Source organism: Oryctolagus cuniculus, chromosome 6 (genome assembly GCF_051225735.1).
Source record: "Oryctolagus cuniculus isolate XC-2025 breed Fujian yellow rabbit chromosome 6, ASM5122573v1, whole genome shotgun sequence".
Taxonomy (NCBI): Eukaryota; Metazoa; Chordata; class Mammalia; order Lagomorpha; family Leporidae; genus Oryctolagus; species Oryctolagus cuniculus.
The window spans coordinates 17,516,145-17,530,157 of NC_142872.1; positions in this window are offsets into that span (position 1 = coordinate 17,516,145).

The following is a 14,013-nucleotide window of genomic DNA, read 5'->3' on the forward strand; positions in this document are numbered from 1 at the left end:
GATGGACCTTGGGGCACTAATTCCCATTCAGAGTCACAAAATCCAGTTAGCTGTAAATGACCTGGAATATGTAAAATGGAGCTGACCCTTTAAATTATGTGATCCTTTCAAAGCAAAATGGGGTTGAGGGGAGTGAAAAACCATGTGTGTTTGGCTACCTCCTTTTTATAAGGAGCTAAAAGTACCATGCAAATGAGGCCATAGTTGTGGGACAACATCCTCACAAGACCTGCTCCTGGTCCCCAGATTGTTATTATTTTTTAAAGATTTATTTATTTGAAAGGCAGAATTACAGAGAAAGAGGGAGAGGCAGAGAGAGAGAGAGAGAGAGATCTTCCATCTGTTGGTTCATTCATCAAATGGCTGCAACAGCCAGAGGAGGGCTGATCTGAACCCAGGAGCCAGGAGCTTCCTGTGGGTCTCCCACTTGGGTGCATCTCCCATGGACTTGGGCCATCTTCTGTTGCTTTACCAGGCACATTAGCTGGGAGCTAGGTGGTAAGTGGAGCAGCTGGGACTCGAACTGACGCCCATATGGTATGCTGGTGCTGCAGACGGCTGCCTTTCTGGCTATGCCACAGTGCTAGCCCCAGTTCCCCAGATTAGAGACACCTCCCCTTTCTCTCTCCGAATATGAAGTAAGTTTCAAGGTCTCATCTGGACCACATATTCTTTCAGTTGCACTGGGGAGGAAGAGGCTACATGTAGCTATGCAGAACCCATCAGTAAGCCAGGAAACTTCAGACCTAACATCAACAGAGGGTAAGTGGCATCTGCTTAAGAACTTGTGTGAACATGCACATAGGTTTTCTAAGAATGTTTCTCAGAAGAGTGTATTTATAGGTATACTTTAATTGAGTGATAGATGATACGTCACAGAGGACTGCGATGATTGGCAGTGTCTTTGGTTACTTCACCCTGTCTGTGGCTGAGTCTCAGTGCTATGGATATTGTACTTTGGTATTGGTAAGAGATCTTCCAAATGATGTTACAGGTTGCAGAAGGGCCTATTTGTTGATTTTCATATTTGTTTCTCTTTAAAGGCTGTGACTAGGACTTAAGATCAAATAGGCACACAGGTAACACTTTTGTGTTTGCTGAGTGGTTTCTGGTCCCCTTTTAGTCTTCACAATACCCCTTGAGTGTGGGTCAGCATTACCGCCTACAGTTTACATATGAGGAAATTTAAGACACAAAGGGATTATGTGATTTGTACAAGGTCACCCAGCATGCAAGCCTAGCTAATAAAAGATGACTGCAAAGCTCTTTCCAAATAAAAAGTGCTTGTAAATGGTCCATAGTATTAATGGGTGTGATCCCAGGATGAGTAAAATACTTTCCAGCAGTAAATAGGAATAAAGTGATCATACAGGCTCTGTAAGATTACTTTGTTATATATATTTTTTTAACCACAGGTTAACTTTTGAAATAGTTAACCTCAATCCTGGCTATGCATCAGAAATGTCTCAAGTGTTTAACACATGTGAACATCTGGGTCTTCCTATTCAAGCTAAAGACTCATAATTTGGGTAGTAGGACCCAGGTAATTTATAATTAGGAAAAGCTTCACAGAGGATTCTTATGCTCAGCTAGGGTGGAGAACCATTGCTCCAGACAACTCTAAAATCCCCCAGTCAAGTGAAGAGCAACCACCAAAACACTATGGATTCAATTCAGGAGAGAGAGTCTGGTGCCTTCCAGACTTCTGTGCATCCAGTTCACAATTGCTATTGGCAAAAGAACTGCCATCATGAAATAATCAACTGTAATTATGTGTGGGTTCCAGGAAATAGTGAAGAGATTAAAGTTTATATTTTAATATCTATCAATCTCTGAAAGTTATAATTTACTGAGGAAATTTACTGATCTATCTTTGGTTTTTATTATTGGGTCCACAGTGATGTTTTTATTCTGAGTACTTTGTGTTTCTTCAGAATCAACATAGTAAGAACGTAAAATATTTTCCCATTCACCTAGCTGTCAAACAGTTACGAATATTTGCTGTGTGGAGATCTCAGAGTGAAAATAATGATCTTTTCCCCAAAGAAATTTATAATCTAATGATAAACACAGATACAAGGAAAACCAACCAATTAACCAACCAACCGACCAAACAGAAACTCTAGATTACTAAACCACCCACTAAAGGATAATCACAAAATTTAATCAAGTGTTAGTTGAGGCATTAGTCATAATTCCTAAAAAGTGAAAACAAGCAAAATATTCATTTGCTGATAAATGGATAAATAAATGTGATATAACTATACAATGAATTATTAACTAATAAAAGGGAATTAAATACTAATACATGTTACAACTGGATGGACCTTGAAAATACTATGCTAAGTGAAAGAGGCCAATCATGTGTATGACATCATATAGTAGATGATTCCCTTTATCTGGAATGTCCAGAATAGGTAAATCTATAGAGACAGAAAATGGATTTTCTGTCTTTTAGTGGTTGCCTAAGACTAGCATGGGGAGGAATGGGTAGAAAGAGCAGCGACTGCTAATGGATACAGGGTTTCTTTGAAGGGTGATGAAAATGTTCTAAAATTGAGTGTGGCAATAGTTGTATACTTGGTAATTGTACTGAAAACATTTTAATCGGTGGTATATGAATTCTATCTCTAATAAGATAAGTAGGTAGGTAGATACATGGATATATAAAGCTGTACGAACTTAAAGAGGATTGATTAATTAATTTGGATTGGAAGAAATTGGTAAAAATTTCCTGGAGGTAATAGCATTTGATCTAAATTGAAAAGGGTGATTTTGGGGGGGGGGTAAAGTGTGCTGGAGGGAGGGCAGGCATACTCAAAGGTATAGTCCAAGGGCTGTGTTTTGATGCAAGGGCAGGTTATGTGGAACAGCATCTGTTTTGGATACAGTAGATGAGGGCTAGAGGTGGGGCTTTTACTGAAGTCTAAATTCTATAGTTTGGCTTTCTTTTTTGTCATCAGTGAGAAGGTCCTGTGGGTCTGTGAGTGGCCTGATAAGACCTGTGATTTGGAAGGATGGTTGGAGATGGTGAATAGAAGGATGAAAGATGGGCGTGGCAGATGGGCTGGAAGGGCCATTTAGGAGGTGAGGTGAGGTTATTGCAGTGTGTAGGGGAGACACGGTGAAGCCCCCAACCATGGCTGGAGCACTAAAGACTCAAACAGGGAACAGATTTGAGAAAATGGTTAAGAAATAGGATCATAAAATTTGTTGCCACTGAGGAATAGCTGAGAAGGCACAGGATATGTACAGCACAGTATCTTAGACCACGTAAGGGCTTCAGTCCTTTTGTGATACATTATATAGAATGATAATGCAAAAGCTATTGCTGAAATAACACCCAGCAGCCAGGCTGTAGCTCTTTAATGTCTTGTTGACAAGGATTTGGTTACAGACTCTTAGATTTCTTAACAAAGGACTGTGTGTATTTTGAATGCAGGGCTGACTGAAGAGGGATACACTATCCCACCCGTTCAGTGGGTTTTTTCCAATCAGAACTTCCCTCGTTGGAGATGAAGCATTTGTGGCCTGTGCTGAATGCCTATGTGTTTACCTCTTGCTCAGATGGCTTCCCTAAAAACATTTCTTTTGGTGTGAGCCACTTGGATTTATTGCCAGAGCAACACCTCCCATCCAACTCCCACACTGCCTCTTGGCTCTGTCCTCACCAGCAGGTGTTCATGAGCAGCGTTTTGTTTTGTCTCTAATAGGAGTGCAGGCTCTGAAAAGCATAGGCTGAATGCAATGTACTTTATAACTTCCACTTACAAGTGTTCTTGAAGGGAAGATCTGAAACCATGGAGCCTCGAGGATCAGGAAGAAAACACTGCCTTTTCTCTTAATCATGCAAGGGCACACCCGTGTTTTCCTTTAGAAGGAACGGCAGGCAGATCTAAGCAAGGTCAGAACAGAAACGCTTTCTCCCAGTGCCTGGCCATGTACTCCCTGGGGACCTGTTAATGCTTCCTTGGTGGACTATGGAAGGTGTTGCAGTGACACTGCCTTCTACTAGCAGTCTGACAACAGTGTCCCTGACAAATGCTTTAAATGGCGTCACTCACCAACATGAGGCTCTTATCTGTTCTTGTCAGGGGACAATGACTAGGACAAGCCCTGTTCCATCACAGTTGTTAGCAGAGCTAATTGCTGCAGTCCTGTGTGTGGAGAATCCTAGCTGCTAAGGGACTCTTGTCCAAGGTTCACGCAGGGGCTTTGTTGGAAAGCAATGGAAACGGGCCCCCTGAGGGACCTTTCCACACAGTTCTATGTAGCGCGGGACACAGACCCTTCTCCGTCCACAGTGGGTGAGTGGTCATGTTCAAAAGAGAGCCATGAAAGGGACAAGGAGGAAAGGGGTACTTAAAACCAGGAGGGCGAATGCTCTGAGTTTACCAGAACAGAGCTGGGTGTTCTATGTCCCTTGGGCTCTCTCTGACATACCATGTAACCTCATGGAGGCCATTTCCCCTTATTGGGCCTCACTGTATTCTACTGAGGGAGAAGGACAGTAATACCAATCCTATTCATGTCACAGATTGCAAAAAAGAATAAAATATGTATAATTAAAAAATAAATGAGAGGAAATTGAAAATGCCATACAACTATAGGTAGTGTAACTGTTTTTCCCCTTCTCTTGTTTAATATTTTACTTATAAATGATAAAAGGCAACTACAACAGAAATGTTGATGCTATTGTAGATTCTCAGTCTTCATTCTCTGATGATTCCGAGAGGTTCTAACGTGGGCTAGGCAGAGAGTCAGTGAAGGGCCAAGAGCTAAGGACTGCCAACACCCAAGCCATGTGCATCGTCCAAATCCTATCACCTTCCATTCTAATTCAACATGGCTGAAAACTCAGCACAACCCACTGATCACGCAGGCAAGCCTCACTTCCCATGCTTCACTGTACACCATGACACTTTGCTGGAGACCACCATGTGTGCTGCCGCTCTACCCCAAACCTTGCTGCTTTGAATGATTCAATTATGCCTCATCCTTTTCCTATAAAAAGGAGACCCAGCCTGGTTGGGGACATATCTCTCTCTTGAGGTTTCCCATATGTACTACCCCTTTGCCTTTCCCATATGTACTACCCCTTTGCCTTTTGATAAATCTTGCTTTTCTGTTTATCTCCATCTGTGTTTCCCAGTTGTATCCTTACATGTGTAGGGAGACAAGAACCTGGACTGAGTCTCCCTGGGGGTGTCTCCGAGCCCAGCCAGGGCTCTTGATCCCCACAACGTAATTCAGGGTCCCCATCACCACAGTAGTTGGTTTCTCATCTTCAGAGTAACATCCTCTTCCCCCAGTTTGTTTTGAGCACAATCCTGGTATAAACACATTTCCAGTTTGGGAGGTGGGGAGCACCCCGGCATCCTCAGAGGCCAACATTCATTCAGTCTCCTGTGGCAGCTCAAGTCTCCAGAGCCTCCTCTTTTTTTTTTTTTTTTTGACAGGCAGAGTGGACAGTGAGAGAGAGAGAGAGAGACAGAGAGAAAGGTCTTCCTTTGCCGTTGGTTCACCCTGCAATGGCCGCTGCGGCTGGTGTGCTGTGGCCAGCGCACCGCACTGATCTGAAGCCAGGAGCCAGGTGCTTCTCCTGGTCTCCCATGCGGGTGCAGGGCCCAAGCACTTGGGCCATCCTCCACTGCCTTCCCGGGCCACAGCAGAGAGCTGGACAGGAAGAGGAGCAACCGGGACAGAATCCGGTGCCCTGACTGGTACTAGAACCCAATGTGTCGGCGCCGCAAGGTGGAGGATTAACCTAGTGAGCCACAGGACTGGCCCAGAGCCTCCTGTTATACCTCTCTGGGACCCATGAGTTGGGGGATGTTGGCCTCAAATGAGCATCCCCAGTGCCAAACTGAAACTCCAGAGGATGCCTCCAGGACCAAAGCAAAGGGAATCTGACAGGGTACACTGAACATGTCTTAATCTTGGTCTCTGTAACCACATCCTTGTTCCTGCTGAAAACCACAACACACTTGTAACCAAGCAAGGCACATCCACTTTCCTGATGGTGCTGTCAGTGATAGAAAGGGTCCATGGTACAGAGTTGGCAGGGACGAAAAGCAAGATTTATATCCAAGCTTTGTGATATGTCTTTTCCAGATATGTAAAACCAGTTAAAGTTTTTAAAAAAAGCAATGAAAAGTGATCATGTTTTGTGGGCAGAAAGAACCATTCCTGACTTAAAAATATTAATAAAGATTTATAAGGATTGCAAATCCAGAGCTTAAACAAAAAAGAAAAAACCAAGATTTGTCAACAGCACACTGGCAGAACTATCAAACCTTTAATTTCCCCCTTATGTGAGGTAATGACTCCATTTTTTAAAAACATTTATTTTATGTATTTGAAAGAGTTACAGAGAGATGTAAAGCCAGAGAGAGAGAGTGGTCTTCCATCTACTGGTTCACTCCCCAACTGGCCACAATGGCCAGAGCTGAGCCGATCCAAAGCCAGGAGCCAGGAGCAGGGTCCACACAGGTGCAGGGGCTCAAGGACTTGAGTCATCTTCTTCTGCTTTCCCAGGCCATAACAGAGAGCCGGATTGGAAGTGGAGCAGCTGGGACTCGATGCTGGCTGGAGCTGCAGGCCAGGGCTTTAACCTGCTACGCCACAGCGCTGGCCGCAATGACTCCACTTTGATCAACTTAGGTCGACTTCAAGTATTTTCCTCTCTCCTTTGCTCTCCATCATTTAGCTTTTTTACCCCCACTGTTGAGCATAACTAAAAAGCCTATGTCGGGAATTGCACATAATTATAGATGGTGGGCCAGTGGCAAAGTGGTGCGCATTCCTAAGTGTTTGTAAGTGTCTATTCTGCTCTGCCTTCCTCCTCTGGACAATTTCGTTAGAATGACAGCCAACTTTTTTATCTCTCTGAAAAGCAGCCTTTGGTCTCACTTTGTGTACAGGTTTATGAAACAGATCAAGAAACACAATATTATATTTTCCATGTGGTCACACACATACAAATAGAACACAGCAGTCTGTGTGAATAAAACTGAAGTGGGAAAAATCTAAATTAAGTTTTATCGGTTAAAATTATTTGGTAAGGTAAGGACAGTTGAAAGACGATCTCCCAGCTCATAGGCCATGGCCATGCTGGATATGTTGGCTTGCACCTGCCAGTGGGTTGTTTTATGCTGCTAGGTGAGAACTCACTGCCTCCTTTGCCCCCTTAACCTCATCCTAATTACTGGCTTACTTCTGACATTGCTAAAAACCCTATCTGGGAAATGCTTCATAGAGCAGGATCCTTGCCAAAATCAGGAATCTTGAGAGTTTGCGAGGCGAGAGATGTCATGCAGAACAAAAGGCTGATACGAGAAGTCAGCAGTCACAATGGGAATAAATCTCACAGTCTGTGGTGTCTGAATGTCTTAATCTCATTTGACCTTAAAAGTGTGGGACTGGCCTTATTTCTGGAATAACTGTACAAAGAAAATATAGGGTGAGTTGGAGTGAAATCCTATAACTCATCTCCTCCAGCAGTCCTTTCCCAACTTCTAATGCCTCTGTGGTACCCAGATTTTGAATTGAAGCCTATTCTCTCTTCTTTGCATTAAATTCATAACAAGGGACCCACAGCAGTGCCTCCCTTATCTGGCCAAGGGATAAGCTGTCCTGGATGAAGGAGTTTCCCACTGACAATTACCCTAATGGAATTATGCAATTTTTAGCCATTAAACACACTATGTATTTGAGAAGCAGAGCTATAGAGAGAGAGGGAGGGAGGGAAGAAGGGAGGAAGATATAGAAAGACCTATCCACTGGTTCAGTCCCCAAATGCCTGCAACAGCTGGGGCTGAAGCTAGGAGCCAGGAACTCCATCCTGGTCTTCCATGTGGGTAGCAGGGGCCCAAACACTTGGGAAATCCTCTGTATTCCCAGACACATTAGTAATAGCACTCATGGGATACCAGTGTTGCAGGTGGCTACTTAAGCCCCTTTTAGCCCTTTTGTGAGGGAAATGTGTTCTGATGTTTCTTTCTCTCTTTCCTGCTTCGGTGGCCATGCCATGGGTTGATCTTGTTTTGAGGACAGAGAATTGTGGCAGAGGTCTTTTGTGCAGTGCTGTGCTGCAGTAAGGCCACTGGGGCTTCTGAGGGGAGTCAGGTAGTGACAGTGCCTTGTGAGTAACTTGCCTTTAACCTGTGCCATGTCTACTTCTTGATGTTCCTGAATCATTAAGAAAAATCTTAGTTGATATTTGGCCTACCCTGTTTCCAGGGGCCAAAGTTTTTCTTCAAGGTTAGTTCAAAGATAACAGTTCAGCATAAGGCAGTGCATCTTTGCCTCTCAGTATGAACCTATGGCTGGTCTTCTTACTGTTTCTGACCTGTTGGATGGCTCTACTCCTATGTGCCACTGTTCACTTATTTATTTATTTATTTGACAGAGTTAGACAGTGAGAGAGAGAGAGAGAGAGAGAGAGAGAGAGAGAGAGAGAGAAAGGTCTTCCTTCTGTTGGTTCATCCCCCAAATGGCCGCCACGGCCAGCACTGCACTGATCCGAAGCCAGGAGCCAGGTGCTTCCTCCTGGTCTCCCATGCGGGTGCAGGAGCCCAAGCACTTGGGCCATCCTCCACTGACCTCCTGGGCCACAGCAGAGAGCTGGACTGGAAGAGGAGCAACCAGGACTAGAACCAGTGCCCATATGGGATGCCGGCACTGCAGGTGGAGGATTAACCAAGTGAGCTATGGTGCCGGCCTCCTTTTTTTTTTTTTTTTTTTTTTTTTTTTTTTTAAGATTTATGCCCTTCTAGGCTCTAGAATTCAGAAATTGAGCTCTGATTATCATCTCTTTTGAAGCGGAGATGAGATGTAAAATGCAAAACATCAGTGCCTAAACTGAAAGCTCAAAAATGTGGTCATTCTCTCTTGCCTCTGCCTCCATGGTCTACATGGACTTCTGTGTCAATGGAGAGACATAAGATCAGTGCCACGTACAGAATTTTGGGTCACATCAGCAAGGTATCCTGGCTTCTGTTGTGAACAAGTGTCCTGTGTTGAGTGTGTTTCATGGACTAGGATGGGTTGCCATGGTTTACACTCCAGTGTTACAGTCACCCTTGAGGCCCTTGAACTTTGCTGCCTGGTTGCTTATCTCTTTCCAGGTAGGCTGGAGGTTATGGTTGCTTTTGTTCTAGCATTGCCCTGATCCCGCCTGCCTTTTATGGTTGCTGACCCATTTCCATGGGTCGAGATCAGGATCCCCAGGGTTTAGCAGTAGCCTGCTTTTCTTATCACATGGCAGGTAGATATAGTCCCAACCATACTCTGTGGACTTCCAAATCTACACGTCAAGCCAAGATCTCTGTTTTGCATACCCAACTTTAATCTTTACCTGGATGTCACATAAACATGGCAAACTCATGGTACTGCTTCCTTGCTATCTACCAAGCACAACCCACGACTAACTTACCCTTCCTTTTCAGTCTCTGTCTCAGGCTATACGTACCAGGGTTTATCCAAGAGTTGAAGACAGGGAGCCACTCAAGACCCATGTGTTCTCTTCCTGCTCTACTATCACCTTCTCAGTGCAGTCAGCCATGAAGTTCTGTCAACCTCACCCTTAAGTTTCTCCTGATAGCTGTTTCTCTCTAACCCCCACTGCCCTGGTTCAGGCCATCGTTACTCCCACGGCATAGGATATAAACCAATTAACACAATTGTTCCTCTTGACTTCTCCTGAATGTTGGTGTGGTCTACTCTTAGTATTTCTGAGTGTGTATCAGAGTGGCTGGTCACTGCCTGCCCTGCTCCCATTCTCTACTGAAAGTGCAGTGACTGTAACTTACATTACCACATGATCTTGGCCCAATACTCCATGGGGCTGGGGATTGGCAACTATCCTGAAAGTGGTAGTTCTTTCTATAGATTTGGTCAGCTAATTTATGAATTGGATGACTGGTTGTAAAATACAAGCTGAGTAAAATTCCTCTGTTACAGTATGAGAACAGGGAAACCGAGAGCTCAGGCCTCCATACTGCTGAACAGAAAGCTGAGTGGGAATAACAGGCATGAGCGAGGTGAGCAGATTATAGTGAACCGTGAGAAAACAGAGTAAGGAAGAAGTCTAGGTAGTCAGAGAAGGGTCCTGTCCCAGTTTCTGGTAGTTCTGTAATTGTATTTCCTGAAGCCTGGGTATATTGTGATTCTTATTGTCAAATGTCCATGATATTACTGCATCACTTGAAAACAAACAACAACAACAAAACCAAAGCAAAAGCAAAAATTCTAGTGTGAGCAAACCCCTGTCTTCTGCAATAAACTGGCTATGAATTATGTGTTCCAGTACTTCCTGATAATGTTATGATGGTACTTCTAGAAGAAAGAAGCCTCTGTCATTGTTTTAAGCATAGCAATAGGAAGCTCCATGCACAGTGTCTATCCCACTCCTTAAAGCATTCGCAAAAGAAATGAAAGGTTGTGTTTCTTTTCCCTTTGGGGTGGATGATCTTCCAGTGTCAAACACAGCCTTTGTATTAGCATAAACTGACCCCTGCAAACACAATTTCAGAAAGGGAGAGTAATTGTTGCTACAAATATCTCATGAAAACCACCGTAATAAATGATGTAACATTTTCTGGTACTTGTCAACAGTGGTAAAATCAAACCACCTTTTGGATGGCACCTTTCTACATACTTGCCTTTCATTTTTGCCAGCTGTTGGGAAGAGGGATGGCTGGAGATCTCTGGGATTCTTAGTTACATGACCAAATTATTTTCTTAAATAAGAATTAATAGGTAAATTTATCAAAGATCCATGGGTAAAAAGCAACATCAGGCACATATAATTATACTCTATGGGGGTAGGCATTTGGCATAGCAGTTAAGATGTGGCTAGCTATGCCCATATCTCATGTTTTAATGCTTGGGTTCAAGTATTGTCTCCACTTCTGATTCCAGCTTCCTTTAATGTGTACCCAAGGAGGCAGCATGCAATGGCCCAAGTATTTGACTTCCTGTTCCCACGTGGGAGACCAGATTGAATTCTGGGCTGCTAGCTTCTGTCTGGCCCACACCTGGCTGTTAGGGCATTTGGGGAGTAAACCAGCAGATGAAAGATGTCTCTCTGCCTTTCAAATAAAGTAAAAATAGATAAATTTAAAATTAAATTTATTGAATAATAAAATGTACTCTCTGGGACACATTCAGAAAGCATCTCTAGTAATGGGAGACATAAATAAATACATCCTATAAGATGAATTCATTATAGGAGTTTCTCATGCCATTTAGGATAAAAATACCTGGCAGTGTCAGGATTGTCTTGTGCATTCTCAGTCAACAATGTCCCATGGTCCCTTTAACTTGTTCAGTGCTTAGAATCACTTGTCAAAACCAAACCTTTAGACTTGGTTCAAAGTGAAGTCTTACTGGTTTGTTTCCTACTGAGAAGCCATATGGTGATGGGAAGCCAAGCAAAGGGGAGCATCTTTCTGTTCTTGGTCCTGCCAGCTCTAGTCCGTCTGCAGCTAGGAAGGAAAGGGGAGAAGTAAAAGGTGGGGGGGAGGTGTTGGCATTATTATTTTTAAATTTATCATTTTAAAGTTATGTATTATTTTATTATTAATTTTATTATTATTTTTAAAATTTTTAGGTATTTTTATTTGAAAAGTAGAGAGGAACAGATAGAGTTTCTCTCCAATGGTTCACTCCCCAAATTGAGGCTGGGCCAGGCTGAAGCTAGAAGCCTGGAAATTAATTTGGGTCTCCCATGTGGGTGGCAGGAACCTAAGTACTTCAGCCATCATTCCCTGGCTCTCAGGGTGTGCATTAGCAGGAATGCTGGAATTGGGACTGGAATGGGGACTTGAACCTCGGTACTCTGATGTGGCATCCAAGTGGTGTCTTAACTGCTGTGCCAAATGCCCACTCCTTGAACATTCTTCTTTGAATGGGGACTTGTTAGCTGGCCTCTGGTTTTGCAGCAGATCACATTTCACAGAAACTGTGGTGGAGTCTTAGGAGATTGCTGGCAATGTCTCACCTGATGTTTGGATTCAGGCAAATGCACTGTCCACTGAGCAGCCCCTTCAGCCCCTAAGAACCCAGTGTTCCCGCCTCTCTCCACTGCCCACACCAGACCTACCTGTACCTATAGTGCCTCATACCAGCCCTCGCTCACACTTAGCTCCCATCTGGTCCATGGGGATACACATGCACACTCGTACACACACTTGATCATCTTCCCCTTGACACACTGCAGCAAAGACACTTGCTAGCCCATCTAACACAAGCTCCCAGATTAGACCTCTGTGTTCTTCCTAGGGATGCAGGGACATGCATCTGGCTTCCCCATGAGTGCCACTGTGTCCCTTCTTGATATGACGCAACTCCTGACCTTTCACTTTGGTGGGAACTGAGCAAAGGCGTATTCTTATAAAAATCCTCCAAATATTCTCTGTCCCCAGTCTCCAACACCACTCCCCCAACCCTGCCCCCTCAACGTGATCTATTATTTCCTTGGAATATGGGCCTATTGTTTCTTGGTGCCTTAGCATACTTTCATTTGAACATCCTGTAAGTGTGTCATGGGATTTTTGTTTGAAATTCTAATGTCAGAAATGTGTTATTTGGATAAAATGTTCAGTTCATCCTTAGTCTCAGCACTTCCCGTACACTGTAACCACTTGGTTTTACTAAGGAAAGAAGTGCCCCAAACGAATCTTTAGGCTTTCTGGTGAGCCCTGTGTTTTGAAAGGAACCAATGGTATCTCTCTCTCTTGCCTGAGAAGCACTAAAAGCAACTCTTGGAACTTTTCCAGCTGATGACCCAGGAGAAAGATCAGCAGTCCTCGGACCCAGGAGCCACACAGACACACGAGGCGGGAATTGTCTATGATGGCCTCTGGTTGTATTGAGGGTAAGTGTCCTGGAGGACTAGCAGAGGTAGGCCAGAGGCCTCTAGGGAACCAGGAGCTAGGAGAGCTGACTCTGGGTGAACGCAGGAAGCAAGAGGGGGGAAGGCCCCTCAGCAGCCATGTGGGGCACAGCTCATCTCACCAGTTGCTCTCCTTCCTCCCTCCCCTTCACTTCCACCTTACAAAGCCACCTGCCATCTCCTGGCTATGCCCTGTCATTCCACACGCTCACACTGAGTTGACTGATGCTCTTCCCTCTGGGTAGCCTGCCCTCTTCATTCCTGTCTCCACTCCATCGCTTCTATTTGATCTTCAAGACCTGGCTTAGGTCTAATTCTCTGTGAAGCCCTCCTGCTGTGTTCCCTGTCTGACTGATGGGCTGCTCTGCATGTCTCAGTTCCAGTCCTCTCTGCACCATGTGGTTGTGCTTTATTACCTTGCTTCTCCCTGCTCCTCCTGAGATACTCAGTGTCTCCAAGGCAAGGATTATGTCTTCCTCGTTTTTATACCCTCACCACCTGCCACTGTGTTCTGATATCATGAAAACTTGTATTAGTTTTCTCTTGTTGGTAAGATATTTATCAGTTTTGCCATAAATTTAGCAGCTTTAAACAACATACCTTTATCATCTTACAGTTTCTGTAGATCCAAAGACTAGGTGTGCGGTAGAGTTCAGAGTCTCTCTGAGTTGAAATCAAGATGTTGGCCAGGGCTCACATTTTCATCTGGGGCTCAGGGTCCTCTTCTAAGCTTGCTGATTATTGGCAGAATTCATTGCCTTAAAGCTGCAGAACTGATGTCCCCATTTTCCTGTTATCTGTTGGCTAAGAATTAGCTTAGTTCCTCAAGGCCAACCACAGCTTCTGGCCATATTGCTCCACTTGGCAGTACACGAGTGGGTTATTTGCTTTCTCCCCAGTTGGCTGGAGCACATTTTGCAACGAGTCAGACAGAACTCTGCTACTATTATTTATTTATATTTCATTTTATTTGAAAGGCAGATATAGACAAGAGAGAGGGGAACTCTGTTTCCAAAGTGCTCTCCGCATGAGAACAGGCCCATCCAGGGTTATCACCTTGTTGTCTGAGAACGTGACATTATCACAGTACTGATGCTTCCACTCATACCCAAAGT